At 32.5% G+C, this 22,819-nt stretch overlaps 1 protein-coding gene across 5 annotated transcripts in view; it reads left to right on the forward strand.

Moving 5' to 3' along the window:
* Positions 1-1,176: 1,176 nt before the first annotated feature.
* Positions 1,177-22,819, forward strand: part of LOC143246390 (serine/threonine-protein kinase tousled-like 1) — a 77,025-nt gene continuing 55,382 nt past the window's right edge. The window contains exons 1-2 of one of the 5 annotated variants that reach the window (XM_076493020.1): positions 1,177-1,301; positions 5,554-5,657. The gene's annotated coding sequence lies outside the window, so the exon portion shown is untranslated. Of the gene's footprint in view, positions 1,326-5,553; positions 5,658-15,309; positions 15,851-15,878; positions 15,979-22,819 lie in introns of those variants that run through there. The other 4 variants (XM_076493015.1, XM_076493016.1, XM_076493019.1 and 1 more) reach the window with 4 other exon arrangements.

A 22,819-nucleotide genomic window follows, 5' to 3' on the forward strand; every position in this document is an offset into this window, starting at 1 on the left:
AATTCATCATTCAATATATAATATCATCAAGCTAAAATTTCGTCTTCGTTATATTGCTTATCTGGATTAAAACTGAAGATTAAAATATTAAAAATATACCTTTTAGAATTATATTTTGATGTGGTACTCATTGGTACCATTGGCAACAAGGTAGTTGAATACTAGTTTTATTAATAAAATAAAGACGTAGTACACTAAGATTCTATTTTTCACTGATATTGGTGAAGTATAAAGTTAATTTGCTGAAACGCTACTCGAGGGCTATCTGTGCTAGCCGTTCCTAAGTTAGCAGTGTAGTACTAGAGGAAAGCAGCTAGTCATCACCATCCACCGCCAACTCTTAGGCTACTCTTTTACCAACAAATAGTGGGATTGGCCGTAACATAATAACGCCCCCACGGCTGAAAAGGAAAACATGTTTGATGAGACGGGGATGTGAACCCGCGACCCTCCGATTAGAAGTCGTACTCCTTAACCCACCTGGCTATGCCGGACACCACATGATGTATTTTGTAGATGGGTAGCTTTATTTCTTTATAGAAATAATCTAAATGTGCTCATTTCGCATAAAATTTGTAATTATTTATTAACAAACGCTCATTTCTTTATTTACTATGTTTTTTATAAACCATTAGCATCTGTTATTTGTTTCAGAGTTTGTAGCGTTTATTTCAAACAATGTTTATAACATAACTTTAGAGAGTTTACATTCATAAGTGTAGGTTTCTTGTCCAGGAAAAAAAGTGAAGAAAGTTATAAGTTAAACTATCGATATTAGTAATCAAATGGGTTAGACGTAAAATGGTATATACTCCCATCGTACAACTAAATAACAGTTACCTGCTGGTGCAGCGGTAAATGTACGGATTTTCAACGCTACAATCAGAGGTTCTATTCCCCCGATGCGGCTTTGCTATCATAAAACCCACGCATACTTAATATGATTTAAATAGTTACACACTATTTTAAACGTGAAATAGACAATATAGAGGTTGGAAACAAAGTAAAATTTTTCATTAACAGTTAGTTAATCATCAGAAATACAGTGCATAAGAAAAAGAAAGAGCTCTGCAGAAATATTTGGATGTTAAATTTAGAAATCAGTAAAAGTAATTTTATTGTTAAATTTTAAGAGTTGAAGTGATAAACTATTTAATAAACTCTTTACCTTTGACGGGTCATACTATTTTTCTACTGAAAGTAGGTGGCGGTGCATAAATTTTACCTATGTGAATGTAAAATTCGTTTGCTGTAACAATAAAACTAAGAAAAGTTACAAAGGCGAAAGTTTGACGTTAGTGGTATGTGTAGTTTTTCAATTGAAGGTATTTTTCTTTTAGTATTTGTTATTGCTTGTAATTTATTAGAAAATGATTACAAAGCACTTCTTTTTATTGAGAGTCACAGTAACACTGCTAATAGACTTGTACTCGTAAACTAACAGAGAACGAAAACAACTAACTCGAAGTAAAACTAAATTTAATAGTAAAAAGAAACATTGGCAGTTATTTGTATTTCTCTAATTCTTAGTCTAGAACAGGTTAGATTCTATAATATAGATTGTAAAAGCTTTTACTTATTTTACTCTCCTAAGTATGTAGTTCAAGATTGTAATGAGATAAAGGTTTATTATTTGATGAAAACGACATTAAAAACAGCGTCCAGCCTTTAAAGCAATTCCTGAAAAGCTCTGTCTACAAATTAAATGGAAAATAAACTAATATAATTTATACAACCAATAAAAATAAGACTCCTCTTTCATTTAGTTTTTAGATTACTGTAATTTCAGTTTCAAGTACCAGAAAAGATGAAGCTGGCTTTATGTAAAGCTTGACATTTATAGTGTAGATAAAAACATTGTTTTTGACTTTAGGGAATATGCAAATTATACGTATAAATTATAGTGTAACTATAAAGTTGTATGCCAAATGTCTTTTGTGACAGTGCAAGTGTAATTTTGCTTATTTGTGTGTTTCACTTATACAACGAAAAATAATTTAAACCCAAATTACAGTACATACAATACAAATTGGCAAACTGTTTTCAGAAATTATTAACTCTTAAGAGAAAAATATTTCTTATGAGAACAGAGTTAATTGGAAATACTGTGTTTAATCTAATGTTGAATTATTTTAAAGTCTTAATTGTTAAAGTTTTCAAACAACCCTGAACCACAAACACTTTTACAAATCCAAAAAATCTCATTCCCAAATTTCTTTTACTTCCTTCTAGTGTGAGCAAGGTAAAATGCTTGAACTATAGCAGTCAGTAGTTTGGCACATTCTATTACAATGGTGGCAAATTGTATCTTGTAGTAATAATGTTAAATTTATGAAACAGTGTTTGAGATGTTTCAATGGAATAAATGATGAAACTTGTAATAACTGTGAAATAAATAAATAATTTAAAATTAAATGTTATATATAATGTAGTAAGAAATATCTAGGAATATAATAATAAATATTAAAATATCATTATTACATCACACACAGTTTTCTGACTTTGCAAGTGGGCATGCCATATGTTCTTATGCAATATTAATGAAATAAAAATACAGCTCTTTAGTCTGCAGTTTAGGTCCAGTACAACACAATCAGAATTTAAGACTGATTTATGTGAAGAGATATATAATCATAAATTGGGTTATTTAAGTCTTCAAAGCATGCTGGTAGTTTAAAAAAATATAAAGATAAGAGAAATGATAAGTAATTCATTTCAGAAGTTACCATGAATACTATTAGTAAGTAGAGCTGGGTGATTATTGGAATTTACTGACCAGTTAATTATAACGCTCATTAATCAATTACATATAATTAATTGAATGTTGTATAGTTGAAATAATTGAGAATAATAATGATCAGACACGATAATTTCAACAAGGTTATTTTACTGAGTCATGAAACTAATCAGTTAAGCTGAACAGCCTTGAATTTATCAAATACAGTAATGAGAGATCATAATGACAATATTTTGATAATTTGAAGGATACACAAATATATTCATAAAGTACTATTGTTTTTTTCTGATTTCATAGAACAATTTGCAACATATGTGAAGTTTTAACTCTTTTTATTACCATATCTTAAAATTTGTATGCACATACAATTCAAAGGTTTCAGGAATTGTGTTGATGTTGTAAATATATCTGGAAACATCCACAATATACTGTAATTCAGGTAAGAGTAAGGTCTTCAACCTGTTAAGATCATAAACTAATCTGATCTATCAAATACTGTCATTTAAGTTTAAAAATTAGTTTATCCATAAGAATTAATCTATGATAAATTGCAAGGAAATAACTGTGTAAATTTGTCTTCAGTAATTACACCAAAGAAAAATGAAGTAATTAGTACATGAAAACAAGCCATTTACATAATGATTTCCAGAGTTTGAAACTTTTAATAAACACATCTCAGTTTCTGAGCTTACTATTAGAAAACTGTGATATCTCACATCAGTTGAAAGCTCTTATGCATAAAATACTTAAGCCAGATCTTAAAAGGATAATAAACTTGCATTGCATTATTTGGTAAACCATTCCACATTTTATTACTCTTATCAGGGTAGTAATTTCCTACAAAACAAGTTAACACTTAGACTTAAAGCTTATATTTAATGTCCCCTAATTTTTAAGCCTTGATATGATATGATATCTACATCATATCTGTTATCAAAGGTTTTGAGAAGCACAACAGGCAAGCTGAAACTCAACATTATTATGTAAGTTGCACTTTTGTGCATCATTTTCTTATTCCAGATATGCATATACCCTTTTCTTACCTCATAAATTAAAGGTGTCTCCTTAGTACAATCTGTAGCTACCCTCTGGGTATCATTACTAAATTTAAATTATATATTTTACAGTCAATGGTACCATCACTCTACCAATGACATTTATGCAAAAAGTCTGATTATTAATAATCTGATTATGCTGATTTGAAATATTCTTACAAACCATAAGACATAGGGTATCCTACAATAATTAGTGGGATTAATTTTAATAACATTTTAGGTCAGTGTAATACCTATTGGTCCATCTTGGCTGTTCCATATTCCAAATTAACTTAAAGAAAAGTTTTTAAAGCCAGCCCTTATTCACACACACATATCAATTCAATTAGCATTTTTGTGCATTGTATGGTGTTTAATGAAAAAGTAATTTTTATACATGTGCACATATGTACATAAAATGTTCACTCTCTAGTTTCTGAAATATAAAATTTAATATGAATATTCAAAGTTTTCCTTCCTAAAACCAATAAAAAAGAATTAGTTTTGTGATCATAGAAGTACTCTTCAACTGTAGTCTGTAAAAACAAGATTAAAACATTTCATAACACAATATGTTTTGTGATAACCTTGGGCCTATTGGTCCATCTTGGCTGTTACACGCATCAAACTAAATTAACTTAAAAATTTGAAGCCATTCCTTTTCATTCGTATACCTATCAAGTTTTTCTTAAACTTGTTTAAATTTACTGACTCTACAATATTTGAAGGCAATCTATTCCAAAGGCCATCCATAATATTAAAAAAACAAAACTGTCTTAGCTAAAGATGACCCTACCCTGCCAAAATTTATATTTGTGTCACCAAGTTCTACTACCTCACTGTTAAATGTCAAAAAATGTGATGCATCAACACTTTCAATTCCCTTTGCAATCTTAAACTCCACAGTCATATCCTCCTAACACATCGTTTTTTCAAAAGAAAACAGTATGAGAGATTTCAACCTCTCCTCGCATGATAGTTCATCCATCCCAGGCACCATTCTAGTAACCCTTTCCAACAATTCAATGTTTTTCCTGAGGTAAAAACCCAGTACTGAAGACAGTTTTCCAAATGTGGCCTAATCAGTAACATGTACAATGAAATTATAACTTCTTGAGACTTGTTTTCAAAATTTGCCGTTACAACATAAAGTCATATTTTCCTCATCACTAGCAACAGCACACTACTTGGATAGTTTTAAAGACTATCCAGTTACTATACCAAGATTCTTTTCTTTCATAACACTGTTAATGTTATTCCTGTCTAAATTATGCTTAAAATTCAAACTGTGATAAAGTGCATGCAATATCTTTCATTTCTCATAATAAAAACCCATCTGCCATTTATGTGCCACACTCATTAAGTGATATAAATATAGATATACCAAATGTACACTGTTATCCTCATCTACATAAACAGTGACCTTTTTATCAAAAGATTTTTAAGGCAAGATTTTCTCTCAGTGAAATCATATTGACTATCCAGTAAAATTTGTTAAATGACATAAACATGGATAATGTTTTTGTTTCTATTCATGTTATTGGATACACTGCAACCAACAAAGTAATGGACTAACATGCCATTTGTTTAATAAATAGTGTAGGAAAATACATTTAAAAATCCAATTGGGTCATAGATGTAGTAGATAATTGAAGAACTAACCAATGGTCATATCCTTGTGTCATTTATGTGTATATTTTCATAGTATAGTCATAAAGCAGTTAAGTTTTTACCATTGTCATTTCAAACTGTTGACCATTTTAAATATTTCAATCTCATTAGGATAATATATCAACCTCAACAATAACCAAGGGCCCATAAAACAACAATAAGAATTATGACCTTGCAGTGAGTGAAGTGCAACACCTGTAATCTGCTAGTAAGAGGTAAGTAGATAACAAGATTATAACTTTTCAGTGAAGTGTACTGTTGAAGCTTGCTCATCTGTTTGTCATACCGACAACATCTGAATAACAATTTTAAGAATGTTGTGGAATTTGATGGACTAAAGTAATTTATTCATCAACCTTATTAAATTATTCAAAAATATTCTTGGTTTTCTTTGTTTTTGTTGGTTTCCAAGTTTTTAATTTAGTTTAAACCTCTCCCCAGTGAGTGTATTTCACTGATTTGTCACTAAGTGCTTTGACTTGACAAGTAAAAAATAGAAAAACCAACATGAATATTAGCTAACTTGAAAGAAATAATAATGTATAAGAGACATTTTGAGATTACTGACATTTCTGGTAAAAAACTGTTTAACTCAGAAGAATGAAGAAGAATATTGATGTAGACCTACTTCATTGAAGTTTAAAATTACTGTAATAGCTATGTGAAGATAGCACTTGTGTAATATTTTGTAAACAAATCTCAAAAAAAAAATTTCAAATTCTTTTTTATGTCTTCTCCTTCATGTTAATTTTCTTTGCCTCACAATGTGGTCAACATATCAGCTGACCACTGTGCATATGGGCTAATTTGTAGTTAATTTTTTCAGGAGGGTATCACCTTGAAATTTTGTTACTTTCATACAACATATATTTTTTGTTATTCTCTGGCCCGGCATGGCCAAGCATGTTAATGCGCTCAACTCATAATCCAAGGGTTGCGGGTTCAAATCCTGGTCGCACCAAACATGCTCACCCTTTCAGCCGTGGGGGCATTATGATGTGACTGTCAATCTCACTATTCATTGGTAAAAGAGTAGCCCAAGAGTTGGCGGTGGTTGGTGATGACTAGCTGCCTTCCCTCTTGTCTTACACTGCTAAATTAGGAACAGCTAGCACAGATAGCCCTCGAGTAGCTTTGCACGAAACTCAAAACAAACAAAATCGTTATTCTCTCAGAAGTTTTCATGACTTCAAACTTTTGTTATTTTTTTTAAAAACATTGGCAGTGGGTGCTGCCAGTAAGTTGTTCCTCCCTCTAATCTATAGTTAAAAAGTCAAATAAAGATTGGTAATAGGTACTGCTAACAAAATGTCTTTCCTGTAGTCTGCAATTCAAAAAGATGTTGGCAACAGGTGTTGTCAGCCAGTTGTTTTCCTTTTAGTTAATAGCCCAAAGTGATTGACAGTGGCAGGTAATCTTAGTAGCTTTGCCATTACAGAACCAAAGGTCGTAAACTTATAACTATTCTGTTAATATTTAATATTAATTTCTGATCACATCATGCTGCATAAGTGGATCAGAAATTTAAAAAATATATATATACCTAATAATGAACATAGCTAATTAAATACAATGTTCTATCTATAATACTTGTAATGATTAGAAACCATTGTTTTGTCACTTACGTACCTTCACTGTTAATGATATTTTCAATGATAAATCTAGTATGTTCTCATGAGATTGGCATTTTAGGAATTTTATTTTTTTGGCAATAGAATATTTCCCATATTAATAGAAACAGTTGTGGTTGACATCAGTGTTTCCATGATACATGTAGTAATGGAATGATGCTGTAGCACAGGTACATTTTTTTTGTGAAATTTTCTGAAGTTGTTGTAAGTTTTATTTTATAGGTACCAAAACTTCAAGTTGCCTTTAAGAATTTCATACTATCAGTAATATCACATTAGAAATGTAAAATGTAAGCACATATTACATTTGTTTCTTTGTGTTGCTGTTGAAGCTTAGAACAAGAATGTGTATATTTCAAACTTTCCATTTCAAGAGAAGATTAAAAGTGAAGATGTGCTAATTTCATTTATCAGTGGGAAGCTCAAACATAACTAAATATTTGTTTTTTAATATCATATTGCTGCTAATTAATACCCCAGGGACATTTCAAAATGAAGGTGGGGGTGCTAAATATGGTATTTATGCAGTTTCATATTCTGTTTTTCACATGTGATTCATTGATTTTAATGCTAATAAGTGTGTGTTCATTCTTCTCTTTCAAGTTAGAATTACATTAAGAAAAGCAAATTATATGTTTAATTGCTATTGCAAAAATTACAGTAATAAGATGAATTACATTAGAGGATTATATGTTGACTACTATTGCTACTACACAAGGTAAGTTTCATAAAAACACTTGAGGGGTATAATTACAGAGGAGGTATTAATTAGTGGCAATACAGTTCCCAAGGAATAAAAAAAAAAAACTTTCACCAAGAGAAAAATGCTCTTAATCTGAATAACATACAAAAATTGTTTAAAATATTAAATTATTTTTTGTTTAGATTTTAAAAGGATCTTAATTAAGAAAAGTTCATTAATTCTTTTAGTATTCTTATTTACATCTTAAGATATTTTAATTATGACAAAGCTCTGTAAAGATTATTGTATGATTTTATAATGAAATTGTGATTGCAGTTTCATACAGGTTTAAGATTGATGTTATTAAATATTTCATTGTAAGAGGTACAGTGCTTCTTATTTCTCTTTAATATGTACATCTTCTTCACTCTAAAGTTTTATTTTCTGTATGAGTTTGTAACACATTTCTCTTCTGTATATACAAGGTACATACAGTTAAACAATTTTAATATGCTAAGTTAAACATAACTTTTGAATGTACATATCATGAAATCATCATGTCTTTGCATTACACAATATTCAAATTTGATTAGAAACTGCACACAAACAGTTTAATCAGGATTTCAATGTCCAGAACACTAATAATGGATATGTCTTCCATTCACTGCCAGGAGAGTCTTGATCCTGCTTGGTATAAATGTCACCAGGCTTTCAATTTGCCTCTGGGGGATGATGTCCCACTCAGCCAGAAGTGCTGCACATAGTTCAGCAAGAGAGCTGGGGATAGGATCCCGATGATGGATGCTCTGATCCAGAATGTCCCAGAGATGCTCAATGGGATTCATATCAGGCACATATGGAGGCCATTTCAGAACATTCACATTGCTCTCATTCAAACAATTTGTACACACCCTTGCCATGTGTGGACGTGCATTGTCGTGATGAAGGTGCATCCCTAGGGTGTGCCGCAACCCTAGCTGGTGTCGTCTTTGTCATTAGCATCTTGACCACCTGATCTCTGCTTTCTTGCATCAGCTGTGGCATCTTTCTTTGTGGTGAAATTAAACTTTTAAAACCCAGTATTTTATATGCTGAAGGAACAGTGTGCACTGCATACAAAAGTTTTTCCAAACTTTAACATTATGTACAACAGCAAGGGATGGGCAAATTTTGACTGATTTAAATACTGACACTTGAACATGCTGATTAAAATGATCTGAACTACTGAACTGTTTTTAGAGAATACTCATGGTTAAAATCCAGGTGTGTTTGTACCATTATTGCTCAACCTGTATGAAACAACTCATTTTATTACTTGTTGCATTTTAATGCTGCTCAGTGTAGTTGGGATTTTGCCCTTTCTTTCCATAATGCTTCTGTGGGATTTCTACCTCAGTAGTTTTCCTAGCTAGCTGCCACATTATCCTGGGAGAAGTATATGTTTACCCACAATACATTTCACAAGCTATCCATATTTTTGAATATAGTGTATAATACGTAATTTCTTCTTGGGTTCCTTATTTTCTCTCCTAACACTGTTTTTCAAGTTGAATGAAAAATAACTTTTATTTGTTTTGGAGGTGATTTTCTTCTGAAATCCTAACTTGTGTTTTATGGCATTTTATTCTTTGTGGATAATTTTAATACACTCTGTGTATTGAAATTCCATCACCTATTAAATGTATAGCTTGCCTGTACAAAACACCACTTAGAAAAGGAAATTTTGGAAAGTGTTTAAGATTTGTTTGTGCATAAGGCATTTAATTCAATTAAGTAAATATTATTATAAACATATAGGTGTTCTTATTGGTATTAGTTTGAACTCTTAAAAGACAAGTTTGTAAGCTATTTCAAGCAGTTATTTGATTTAATAAATAATCTTTAATAACACATTTATTAAACAAATTTAGATTGATCATGACAGCATGTTCCATTTCTTTTCAACCACAAGTAACAACATTTTATTATGTTAGTCTATTTTTCTATGCCAGTTCTCATGAAGTTTACTTTTGGCTAGTTTCTTAGAATCCCAAGTTTAAAGTTTAGTATAAAAGTGGGTAGATGTATGACACCATGGGTTTTATTTACCTTTTACCAAATTGCTAGCTACATACTTCCAGGTTCCTGATGTCAACTCTTGGTTGTTTTATAGTCAGTTTGATAGCTTTAAATTTGCAAGGATAAAATTTTAATAATTTTGTGTTGGTTCTCGGAGGCCATGCTAGAGTTGTAAAAAGAATTAATATCATGAAAGTATAAGTACTGAGCAAACTGAAAAAAACTATTGGCCATGGCAAGTAATTATTAAGATTTCTAGTAGTTCAGTTAGACATGACAACAAAGCATGAACTTGCCAAAAATCATGGCACAATGCTGCTCTCTCTTTCAGTGTTTCATTGGCACTGTTGTAGAATCAGCACATTACATCTGAAGCTTCTCTCCATACTTATTGTAAGACCTGTCATTTTTGAGGAACTTTCTTGCATTCAAAACCTTGTTAAGAGAAAAATAAATAAAAAAGTTGCATAGTACACACAGTTTACAAATTTTTGCATAATATTTACATTTTATACAATTTTATATTAACGTGGTTTCTGGTTCTCAAATGAATGAAGGTTTAATTTGAAATATGTTTTCATACTGGGATTAAAGTGTTACCTCAGTCCAAGAGTTTTTATCCTTTAAAACCAAAAAGTATCATGACATAAAAAAGCTATAATTTCCATTATGTGTGTGTGTATTCTCACCTGTCATGAAGTAAAGACGTATTTCTTAGGTGAGAATTCCAGTACAATCCTGTTGGACTATTTAATTATGCTATCATAAATGTGCCAAGTTAAACCTCTTCACTAAGCACTTTTTACTGTTCCTTTTATTTTCCTATCCTCTTTCTTGGAATCATTGTTGTCATTTTTACTGTTTTATAATTCTAATCCAGCTAATAATGCTTGAGTTCAGTTATTTATGCCAAATGGTCTGATGCATCCTGTGACAGACATGGCTCCTGCTACACAGTTGTATCACCAGTTTCCATAACCTCAATGATATAGAAATTCAAGACATATGAACTATATTAACAGCTACCTCATGTTTGTTTCTAGACCCTTTGGAGAATACACTTGACTTTCAATACAGTATTTCTCTCCACATACAGGATTTGCTATTTTCATTCAGAGCTACCCAATATATTTAAACATTTTTCTTTACACATGCCACAGGTTTTCTTCTCCCCTTTATAATCATATGCTTCCAAAATGTCTGTCATGCAAATCAACATGTCTCTTCACCACCAATAGGAACATGACACACTCAAGTGATGCATGTGACTTCCTCTGTATGACCTCTACTGAACCATCACTTTTTGTTTGGCAGCACTTGTTTCTTTGTTTATTTCATGTTTGATGTATCTCAAAGTTTGTCTCACCACATTAGGAGTCACACATGGACTAACACTATGTCACAGGTATCAGCTGGTGACATTTCTCTGGACTCTTCAGTGCATTCTAACCCCCTTTCTTCTAATAGTGTATGGAAGTCCATACCACTTTCCAGTTCCAATCTGCTGGAGTGGTCAACTGTGGAAGCATCCTCCTAAAAGAGTTCCAAACAAAGATAGTTATAACCATTTAGTGTATAGTAGGGCAGTGATGTTCTGTTGGTGTAAATGATATATCCTTCACTAGGCATTATACTAAGGAGTGAGACTTCAAATTGCAGTTCACCCATCCTATTTAGAGCCCTCATCCTATCCCTGCATGGTTATTGGTATCCCATGGCTGTGTTTTGGATTTAAAATTGAACCAATTAACATAAATTTATGTTAATTTTTCATACATGTTTTCACACATGTTTATGATTGCTTATATTTCTCCCTCAGTTATATTGCTGTGTTGTGGGTCACAGCGGAGGTTAGGGGAATTGTTTCAGTTCTGTCCTTTTTGCTATCCCTCATATATCTTATTCCAAGGGTTTTATTGCTTGTCATATGGTTCCAGTTAGTTTTCCTGGTGGGGGAGTTGATTTATATTTCATAGACATCATTTTAATATCAGTTGTTGGGTTCACAGATTGATATATAAGAGCTAATAGATATCATGTTTTGGAGTCTTGAACTTGGTGAAGATGGTATGATCTTCATCCTTCTCCTATGTGGATGTTGATTCCCAGTGACATGTGCTTTGGATGTAGTTGACTAACCAAACACAGTTCATTGAGCCCTAGCCATTTTACACCTTAGAGCATATATATATATCCACTAGTTTATCTACGTTCATACTTTGTAGGATTAATTTCCATATTTTTTTACATGGCTAGGATCACTATGCTGCCTCAATTCTCTCCCACTTGGATGTGCTCCTTTCTTTCTTCCACCTTTATCTACTACACACTTCATGGATGGGTAAAGAGTATACTTGGTCATGAGTGGTGGGTTTTCCTGATCAGATTTTCACATCTGACTCTTCTAGGGGGTACTTATGTCATTCCCTCACACCAGTTCCTCCACCTAATCAGTGTGGGATTATAGCTAATCTTGTTAGTGGATAAAAGTACTGTATAAGAAATTATAATTTTCCTATATTGAAAATATATTTCTGATAGGCACTTCACTCATACTTTCCACTTTGCCTCCCCACATTCTTCTAGTTCTTATATCTTCTGCCAAGCTTTGAAGTAATGTAATAGTTTGTTAGAGGCATATTGAGGGAGTCACATGTGTCAAATGAATATGTCACATTCTTGTTGGTACAAAGTTACACATGATAATTTGCATGAGAGACATGAGAAATCAATAAGGGGGAGCAGAAGGCTAGTGGCATGCACTAAAAAGTTTGCTTATAGAGCAGCACTGGATGAGAATGGCTAATTTTGTAAGAAGAGGGAAATATCTATGGGAAATACGTTTTCACTATAGGAAACTTATAACTTACATATGATGTCATATCTATAGTTCCCTTTCACAACATGCTTGCAATCTTCCCTTTTCTTAATGGGAAAATTTTGGCTTCTTTTACATCCAGAAAAAAATGACTAATCATGGTTGAAATACAGAATTTTAAAGCTAAAATATCTTTGAGCAAACATATTCCCACCTACCATTTTCACATCGAGAAAATTCCATATGGGCCAAAATGAAAATATTTAAAATCCTGAACATTATACGCACATGGATACTGCTCTTTGGTGGTTGGCTAGTTTACAAGCTCATAGGGGTATTTCCTTTAATAAGTAAGAACAATTAATGTATTTCTTTAAAAGCTTTAACTTTCTGTTTCTTCTGAAGATTGTATTCCATCATAAATTTAGAGCTTTCGATGAATGGGATAATTAGCAGGATATAATTGTAAATAGTATGAACTTATACTCAGAGTTTGTGTTACTTGTAAATGCAAAACCTTAACAGAAATACCCACCTTCTGGGCAGGTATAACTGCTAGTTTCTACAGAAGGATATTCAGCCTATGACCTTTTATAGACTTTTCTGACAGTTCAGTAACAATGTACTTATATCTGACATTTAATAATGTTCACTCCATAAGAAAAATAATTTTATTGAAATTGTAATTTAAAAATGAGCTATCATCACAACATTACATCACATAGCAGATTCCACTGAAGTATTTCTTTGTAGACAGTTATCAATGAAGGTGCCTTGTTTGTCTGTTACTAAACTCATTAGATGTTCACTAAAGTAAAATAAGTTTCTTTTAAGTTTGTTCTTTATATTTCAAACTCGCTCCTTCTTAAAAGTTGTTATTGGTTAAATCTGAAACATATTTTTGTGGAAATTTCAATTGTTTTATTTATTACTCAACTATAAAAATACTGTCTATTTGTAAAAATTGATCATTGGTGGGGTAGTTTCCAAACTCTGAGTTATAGATGTATACACTGCAAGCTCCATTATAATAAGACACTGGTTCTGTTATGGTTCCATCAAGGCCAAATTTGTTTCTGTATAACTGATTTAAATTTATGGAAAATTTTTTTTTACCCTTTGACATAATTATTCTTAAATACACTTTTTTTTTTAAACAGCATTGAAAGTTAAGTGTTACTGCTGTCAAAGGTCTAGAAATGGATTAACTAAATTACCAATAATTAGATTTAATGTTAAAACAATTTAAAGTACTTTAGTAATTGTCTTGGGTGAAGCTAACTCTGCACCCAACTTTCCACAATTTTATTTGTTGTTTACAGTACCCAGTTGCAAAACAAAAACAAAAAAACTCTGGAACAGGTCACCAGTAAGACTGTGTAAAGAAACTTTATATAATATCTAGCTACATTTAAGAACAATTTTATCACTGAATTTTCACGCACACACATATACAAAGTAGATGAGAGTTAAAACTGTGTGTACGCACACATACACAAACATTGTGTATATATTTATATGCATCTAGATAGTAATGAAGCTTTTAATGTTATACGTAGTTTGAAGATAGCATATTTACTTAACATGATTCAAAATCAAAACTAGTATACATTCAATTTATGTATTTTATAAAAATAATATTAGCATTTTTTTAGTCTGAAATGAATTAAGAATGTGTTGTTTTATTGTCTATTGCCATTTATTAGCGTGCGTTTAAGAAATCGGGTATTTTTGAAATAAAAGAAAACCGTAAATAAAGTTTGGTTGTTCTACTGGTGCAGTGCTCTCGACCACGTGGCAGAAATGCTTTGAAAAGTGGCGCGTTGTTGTAAAAAAAAAAAAAAAAAAAATTGTAGAGATGGTGTCGTTGATTGGCTGTATTCTTGTAGGCACGTCAAATTGGAGCCAATTACGTTAGACGTGATCACAGGGTATGCAGTCCTTATTATAAAAAGACGCGATATGCTAGCGCAGACAGGAGAGTCGTGTCGTTTAGTCTGTTAAGCACCAGGAATGATTAGGGGAGTACTCGAGTTTCATTAATTATGAAAAAATCGGATTAGCAACTGTACCCGAGAAAGAAACACGTTCAGTGCAACACTTGTCTGGTTTTTTTTTCCTTTGTATAATTTGTAGTTTCTTCCTGTTGTTTTTTTTTATTATCGAGTATTTTGAATAACTAATTATATTTATATTTCTGGAAGTGTAGAGTTAATTATTATTAATTTATTTGAAAATAAATAAATAAACATAGATAGATAAAGAAAACTGTAAAAGATGATTAAGTTTGCATTTTTCATAGCGGTTTTAAAATGTTCATGTTTAAGTGAAGAATCCGGACCAATAGTTTGAACCTTAAAAAATACTGTATGTAATAAGTTTATTATTCCAACCTAATCTGCACTTATGATTATGTGCGTATAGCCTATGTCACATTTCGCGATGAGCAGGAATAATCAGATGGTCAGGTAAGAGTCGTCACGGTTGCTATAGCAACGCACGACTTTGACGACATCATAATGATGAGTTCTCTTGTCCAAGTACCACGACCTATCTATGTAAAGGTTCATGTCTTTGTCACGTGAGAAGAGGCTCCATGAACATTTTTCTTCTTGCGCAGTGTTCGCATGGCACGTGGAGTTTTAGAATCGACGCCTTGAAATAACTACGGTAGAAGTATTGCGGCTGTATTGTTTGTCGTATTGGTGGACTAGTTTAAACCGTATTACGATACCCCCTACCGTAGAGTTTACGGTGTGAAGAGTCGAGAGTAGATTGGTGTTTTTGTCACATATTTTCGTTCTTACTGCGGTTCCACATTTGTTGTTAACAGTTCGTGTGACAAGGAAATAATATAAAACAAGCGTGACAAACAAGGCTAAAAATCGTAGAATTCCTTCAGAATGTGAAACGATATGTCGTGGCTTAATTCTTTCGCAAGTGCTATGTGAATTAGAAGCCATATGGCAAACACTGAAAAGGTTAGTGTGAGTAGGCTAAAAGAGAACGTTTCCGGTCCATCAATATCCCCCCCCCCTACATTTCTCTCTTTCTCTGTGTACTAACTAGACATGTTTGCGTCCTTGTTGATTTGGGCCTTCAAGACTCCCTAGGTGTTTAGGTTCAGGGGAAAAGCTAGTTTTGTGAAGCCTAACGTGTACTGTGAAACTTTCTATGCAAGAAGTAGTTGTTGTCACGTATGCTCAACCCCCAGTCGAGGTATGCCTTTCGATTTTTGTGTATTCGTAGTCGATGCATGGTTATGCGTTAATTGCACTGATAAGGATAGAAGGTCATGTGTTGCGTGTAGAAAATTGGCGACGGTGCATGTTAATCTTCTGGTCATGGTACAGTGTAACTTATGAGTATATTTGGTATCATATGTTGCTACTAAAATTAATTTATAAACTCTGCAGTGAAACGCTCAGGCGTTTGTTGTTGGTGGTGATGGTGGTGGTGGGAATGAATTATGTTAAATGTTAATACGTATCTTTGGCTTTTAAGAAATCTCTGGTACTTGGCAAATTACATGATATACCAGGGCTAGTTAGTACAATTTTTTTTAAAAATGCTTTTTTTAACGAACCATTTCTTTTTGTTGTTACTGTTTTCGATGCTCGTGAAAGGTGTATTTAACGTCGCAATTGCTACGTATTTCTTTTAAAGTCGTGGACTTTTGCTGTATAGCCTAAATCATTGATTCATAAGATGAAAATGTGTTAAAGATTTTCAGAAATCTAGTCGTCATACGATGACTATCTTATATCGTTCAGTAAAATATATTGCTCGTTTTTTTCTGTCATTAAAGAAAGCATATTATTTGAATTCAGACTGTGTAAATATTTTTATATCCTAGTTAAATTGATTTTTTTTTCAAAAAATCTAGATACGTGGACAGTTTTTATTTGTAGTATGTGTACATATAAATTGTACGAGTGTAGATAGACACACACGTACAAACGTGTGTTAAGACAGCATGTATGAATTTATATACACTATTATATGAAGATATTTAATAGTTGCTAAACATCGGAGTGTCTGTGCATGGGTGCAGAAAATATTTGACAAATTCTGGCTGATAATGCATTGTTTGTTGTATGTACATAGTAATGCATTTGGATTAGTCATCTACCTGGCTTAAAGCCAGGTCCAGTAAGTTCAACTCGAGTTGAAACTACGATATATATATATATATATATATATATCACATGTTACAGGACATTAAAATTGTGGTCGATAATGTCGTTTTTGTTTGTTTTTTGTCAGCCATCTGATATTTGTTTTCTATTCCACTATCTAGCTGAACAATGATATTCGAAATATCACTTCTAAGAGAATAAACTGAAAAGAGTGCAGTCAAATTTGTTGTTATGCAGTGATTTTAGGTCACGTCGGCCATCTTTGGCACGACGACAAACTGTTTATCCCATACCATGTTGATATCATTAATCAGAATAGTTTGTACCTTCTGAAAAAAAAAAACATTACTTGAAAAGTAATAAATAAACGTTTGTACACAAACATCGTTTTTCTTAAACTTGTACTATCAAATTCGTTATAAAAAGACGGTGAATTCGTAGCTTTAACAGCTATCTATATATATATGTGTGTGTGTGTGTGTGTTTTTTAGACTATGATTTTGAATTACTCATTGTGAATCATTTGTAAAGTTTAGCAGCCATAAAATCAACCATAACGAGCTCGTAGCTGGTTAATACATTCATTCAGAGTGTCTGCGCTATGATGCACAAGTTATGAGCACTTGAAAACGGAGTTTGACATTTTTGACCATTTTATATTTCTGATATATTTCTCCAAAATTAATAACTTTACTGCTATTATTAATATCTTCTAAAAGAGTTGTTTTTGACTAAGTTTCCAACAAAATAACCGTTCATGAAAACGGATTTCTACTCTTCAAGGATATCTGCATTTATTGTTTGTTAAACAGCAACTGGAAAATATATTTCATGATGTTGAGGGCACTTTTGGAAGGTAGAAACAGAAAGTTTTCACATGTACCTCGTCTTTAAATAAATATATATCTTGTGATATATACGGAGATGTTATATGGAAATTGAGTGAGATACGTAGTGTGACGTCAAATTCATCTTGGAGGGTTGGGCGTTATTTTAATTATTATTAATAATGTAGCGGAGTGCATAGTTTAAAGTTACCTACAGTAAGATTAAGTTGATGATGGGAAATTACATTTAGAAAGACTGAGAATAAAATCTTTTTTTTTTTCGGTTTTGCAGTTATTGTCCTTATATCGGTGGAAGTTATAGTTTTAATAAATTGTACTAGTACAATTAATTTTGTAAATTATTTGTGAAGATTTGTATAAAAAATTTGCGTGTAACGTAGCGAGATCTTAATATCATACACTTCTCTTGTTTTTTTTAACCAGAACTTTCTCAGCTGTGCGTACTGCAAAGATCGTATACGCACTTTTAGCGTTGAAATCTCAAGCTTGCTGCTACAGCCTCTGGATATAGGAATCGTTTACAAAGAAATGACATAACCCTGAAAGTGATAAAATATATATAATAATGTGGTGATACAAGCTTTAAGTTGACTAGAAAATCTGTACAAGTGACCAATATTATCGATAAGTAAGCAAGTGAGATTTAAAGACGGACGACTGAATATTGAGTTTGTTTTGGCTGTTGATCCTCAAATTAGAATTCTGTAAGAACACAATTGTCGGAATGTACATTCGTATAGCATTTCAAAACACTTGGAAAATAGCTAAAACAATGGAATTCCGTTGATTGTGTTTGGTGCAACCTTGTAGACAAGTTCTCGTGTTAATATAAAATTAGAAATATGATCGTTTTAGTTGGTGGTATTTAGTGTAATGTGGAAACTGCAGAGTTTCGAGGATTGTTACAACTGTATGAGTAATGCAATAACCTGATAAAAATGTTGCTATTAACTTTTGTTTTTTGAAAAATGCAACATCGGTATAAGTTTACGTATTAAAAGTGAAATTCTCGTATACGTATAACACAAGTTCTCTATTATTCAATTTTGTGAAACATTAGCTTTGTTTTGGGTATAACTCCTGTTGCATGTAGCAGCTGTTGTATTATGTTTTTGTCCCTCTTCTAAGACTCAGCAGTAAGTCTTAAGACTTAACTCTAAATGCTTATTTTCGATACCTTTGGTCTTATTCGTTGTGTAGATTTAGGCTTAACAACATTAAACCGGTAGCACAGGAAAAAACCTCAAGTAAGACCTGTAACCTGTTGGTTCAAAACTACTTCAGACTTTAATAAATATAATCTTCGATTTACAATTGTCAAAAATATTACCATTAGATTTCTTTTCCTCCCATGGTTTAGACATAGATGTATTTATAAGAGTAGCTGTCAAATATCCTTCGCCAGTTAGAGCAGCCCAACAGTGTGTAGATTATGCTGCTGTTGACTAGCTACTTAACCATTGGTCTATCAGTTCAAAATTAAGGAACGTTAAGTATATAGCCCTTGCGTATGACTGGTCCAGCCATTCTTGTATATATATAACAATGTAAGCTCGAGACCTGAATAATTTGCCAACATCAGTTTAAGACAATCGGCGACACTCGTTGACATATTAATATTTATAAATCAGTTTTTGTATGAACAAAATATTATTGATATGTGCTAATTTATACTCTTTTTGTTTATCGTAGTCAGTGTTGTCAAACATCTACAAATTAGCCAAGAAAGAGTGGAGAGTTTTTGGATTTTTTATCTTATCAGTAAACTCAATACGCTTTATAAACACCTTTTGAAGACGGATCAAAAAATAATAGAAACATCCACTTAGGAGGTTAACCGTTAACAACAGCGATTATGGAGGGGTCATAAATAATATGAGTGTTCATAGGCGACCATAAGCGAAGTCATAAAGTAAATATGTAAATCCTAAACACAGTGGAGAAATGTAATAAGTTTAGTTACTGTTTTCAACATGTTTCGAGACCCGTGACGTGTGTTAAAGCATTTGACAAAATATTACGTATTTCGTACTGTTTCAAATGAAGATATTTTCGTACACGTGTATCTATCTCTACGTATTTGTCATCGTTAAGAATGAAAAAAAAAGTTTGTTCAGAAAACCTGGTTAAATACGGCAATCGAAGAGTGTATAGGCGCAGAAAATGAACGTATTCGACGTAAAACACACAGCGATTTAACTGACGACACCCCACATACGTGTGTATTTTTACAGGTGGTTTAGCATAATACGTTATCTAGTTTTCTTAGCACAACTGAATAAAGCATGCTATGCGTTTTGTTACTTGTTGTCCTAACGTTAAGCAGTTTACCTCCAAATGTATTACAGAAATTTTGACAACTGTTCTTATGTTAGGTGGAGTGCAGTCCAAGGACCAGTTGTCTTAGTTGATTGCAAGTGAAATTTTATGGAAAGATTAAATAATATATTATTTTCAGAATAAAGCTTTATAAGGAATACGACAACATTCTTGAAATTAAGGATTTTTTGTTACAAATGAAAACGTTAGAAAAATTCCGAAATTATTTTCAATGCCATAAAGTGTACACCAGAGGGCGAAATTGTGTGACGGGTACACAGCAAATCAAACAACTCTTACTTAATTCTGGTCATGTTTTTTGGTTATTTTTTTTAAGTAAAATAGACGAAATACTCATGTCGAACCTTCGGTTTCTAACAGGGTAAGATTAAATAGATGTGTAATTTGACTAATTGTTTTGGACGGTAAGTTGCATACCTTGTTTTTGCACTTAGTGAAAGTCTACAAGTAAAAATGAACTCTAAATGTGTAATAACCTTTCTTTTTCAAATTTGTGTAATGCATCTTAAATATTTTGTTATTTTTATAAGTAAACTGCAATCCTCCATTTTCTTTTCGTGCTGGACCCGTAATTTTAGGGTCGCAGGTTCGAATCTTCGACCTACCAAACACGTTTGCCCTTTCAGCTGTGGAGACGTTATAATGTTACGGTCAATCCCACTCTTCGCTGGTAAAAGAGTAGCCTAAGAGTTGGAGGTGGGTGGTGGTGACTAGCTGCCTTTCCTCTAGTCATACACTGCTAAGTTAGGGATGGCTGGCGCAGATAGCTCTCGAGTAGCTTTGCGCGAAATTCAAAACAAACCAAGCCTGTCAACTATTTACAATAAGTACTGCAGTAACGGTTTTTCTATAAAACTATTTGTGTTTTTCAATATATGAGAAAGCTTAATATGAAAATGGTTTGTTTCTGGACTACTAAGTTACCATGCGAATACTGGTATGGATCGATCAACACATTTAGGAGGAGATTCATCCACAGACAGACAAAATTTTTCCTTAATATTGTATATTTACCGGACCGATATGGCTTAACATGTATGTGATAGTGGATGTTTGAAGAACGATTGCACCCCACGAATCTTATACATAGCTTTGCTCAGAAGAGCTGGATAATGTTCTTTATCTCGGTTTGTTCGCCAGTAATTGTCCTTATGGAAAGTACTCTTTATAAGTATTGCCTCAGCTTTTTATTTCACTAAATCATTAGTTTGTATCTTAACTGATCCATAATTTTGATCATTTGAACATCGATTAAAATGGCTAAAGCCCAATGTCTACTCATCATCCTATCAATAAATAATGTGAATATTTAGTGTCCCAAAATGGCCAATAATACATCAGAAGGTAGACGTTTTTGGCTTGCGAGGAGTTCGTTCGGTCCACGGATTTCTGTACATTATTTAGGAGACCTTGGACAAACGATATATTTTAAAGGAAATAGTGTGGATTTGCCAGAACATTTTTCGAAACTTATTCCATCAGACGTGTGAAACTAAGATACCCAGAATTTTTAGACAAATAATGAGATAATGTAAATTGTTTCGAACATTCACGTTTTGTTGTTATTCACCTAACTACAAACTCTTGGCTTTAAATGTTAAGTTTTTGTTGGAAAAGGAACGGAAAGAGGTGAAGAATTGGTGTTAACTTTAATACTATAATATTTACCTTGGACAGGAAAATTAATACTCCAGCTGTATTTCAGAATACTGAGCTTGCTCAAATGGTTTCCTTTTCAAAATTTTCTATCGAATAATTATCACAGAAATCCACTAAACCGACAGCTTTGCAAGTGGATTTACATTATGTGCATAGCTTGATCAACAACACCTGGTTCTGTTTGATGTAACTATACGGAACAATGGATTGTATATGTACATGATTTGTGAATGGCTTGAATTCTTAACAATGGCTTAAAACGCCGTTGTTGTTTGTTTTTTAACCCGTTGGTTTTTTTCTTGATCGTATTTCATTGTATATGTAATCCTATATGTGTATATAACCATTGAGGATTTGAGATTGTTTTCTTGTTATTAGCGCATGAATTCTGCAACATATTATTAACTCGGTAGTATTAGAAATTATATGAAGAACAATATGACCTTGTTAAGATTTGTTTCGTGAAGAGAAACTTATTAAATTTATGTTTAAATACATGGTGTTTTCAGGTCTGACATGGCCTGATTGATGGTTATTACGCTTGATTCGCAGTCTGCGGATTGCAGTCTCGAATCTCTGTCACCAAACTTGCTTGCCTTTTAGGGTTGCTCTCAGGGCGAGCCACTCTTGTGTTAAAATTCTAGCTAATACAAAATACCGAAATGGTCGACCCCAAATCTGGGTGGGACTGAGATCGAATGAGGAAGAAGACATTGTGTTATCTTTTTATAAACTTGGTTTGGAATCATGTATTCCACTTGGGTAGAACTTGTTAATCTAATATGGACAAATATATTTAAAATATAACGTTGTAATATAGGATACTTCGTATATTAAAGAAAACTGCCTGTCTTGTGTTGTAATGTAGGACATGTCAATGCTATAAATTATATAGGCTTTCAACTAAAGCACTCTGAAGCAAAGTGCGTTTTTCAAGATTGAAAGTAATCCTGTTTTAAAGTGTTATCAAAATCAAAATAGGCTTAACTATAAACTTGAGACGAATTCTTGTCAAGGCTTTCTATTTTTTCGTATCTATAAGGTACGATTTCAGTGTAATTTGAAAGATATTGTTGAAGTGAATGGGTGTTGGACAGCTGTTATCCCTATTGTCTTTGAAGGAATGCACAGAAACGAAAGTAATAGCAATATGAACTATAATGTTTTGCCTCATATCTTAGAAAGGATGTGTGGAACCTAGT

The sequence above is a fragment of the Tachypleus tridentatus genome, chromosome 3 (genome assembly GCF_004210375.1).
Source record: "Tachypleus tridentatus isolate NWPU-2018 chromosome 3, ASM421037v1, whole genome shotgun sequence".
NCBI classification, from domain to species: domain Eukaryota; kingdom Metazoa; phylum Arthropoda; class Merostomata; order Xiphosura; family Limulidae; genus Tachypleus; species Tachypleus tridentatus.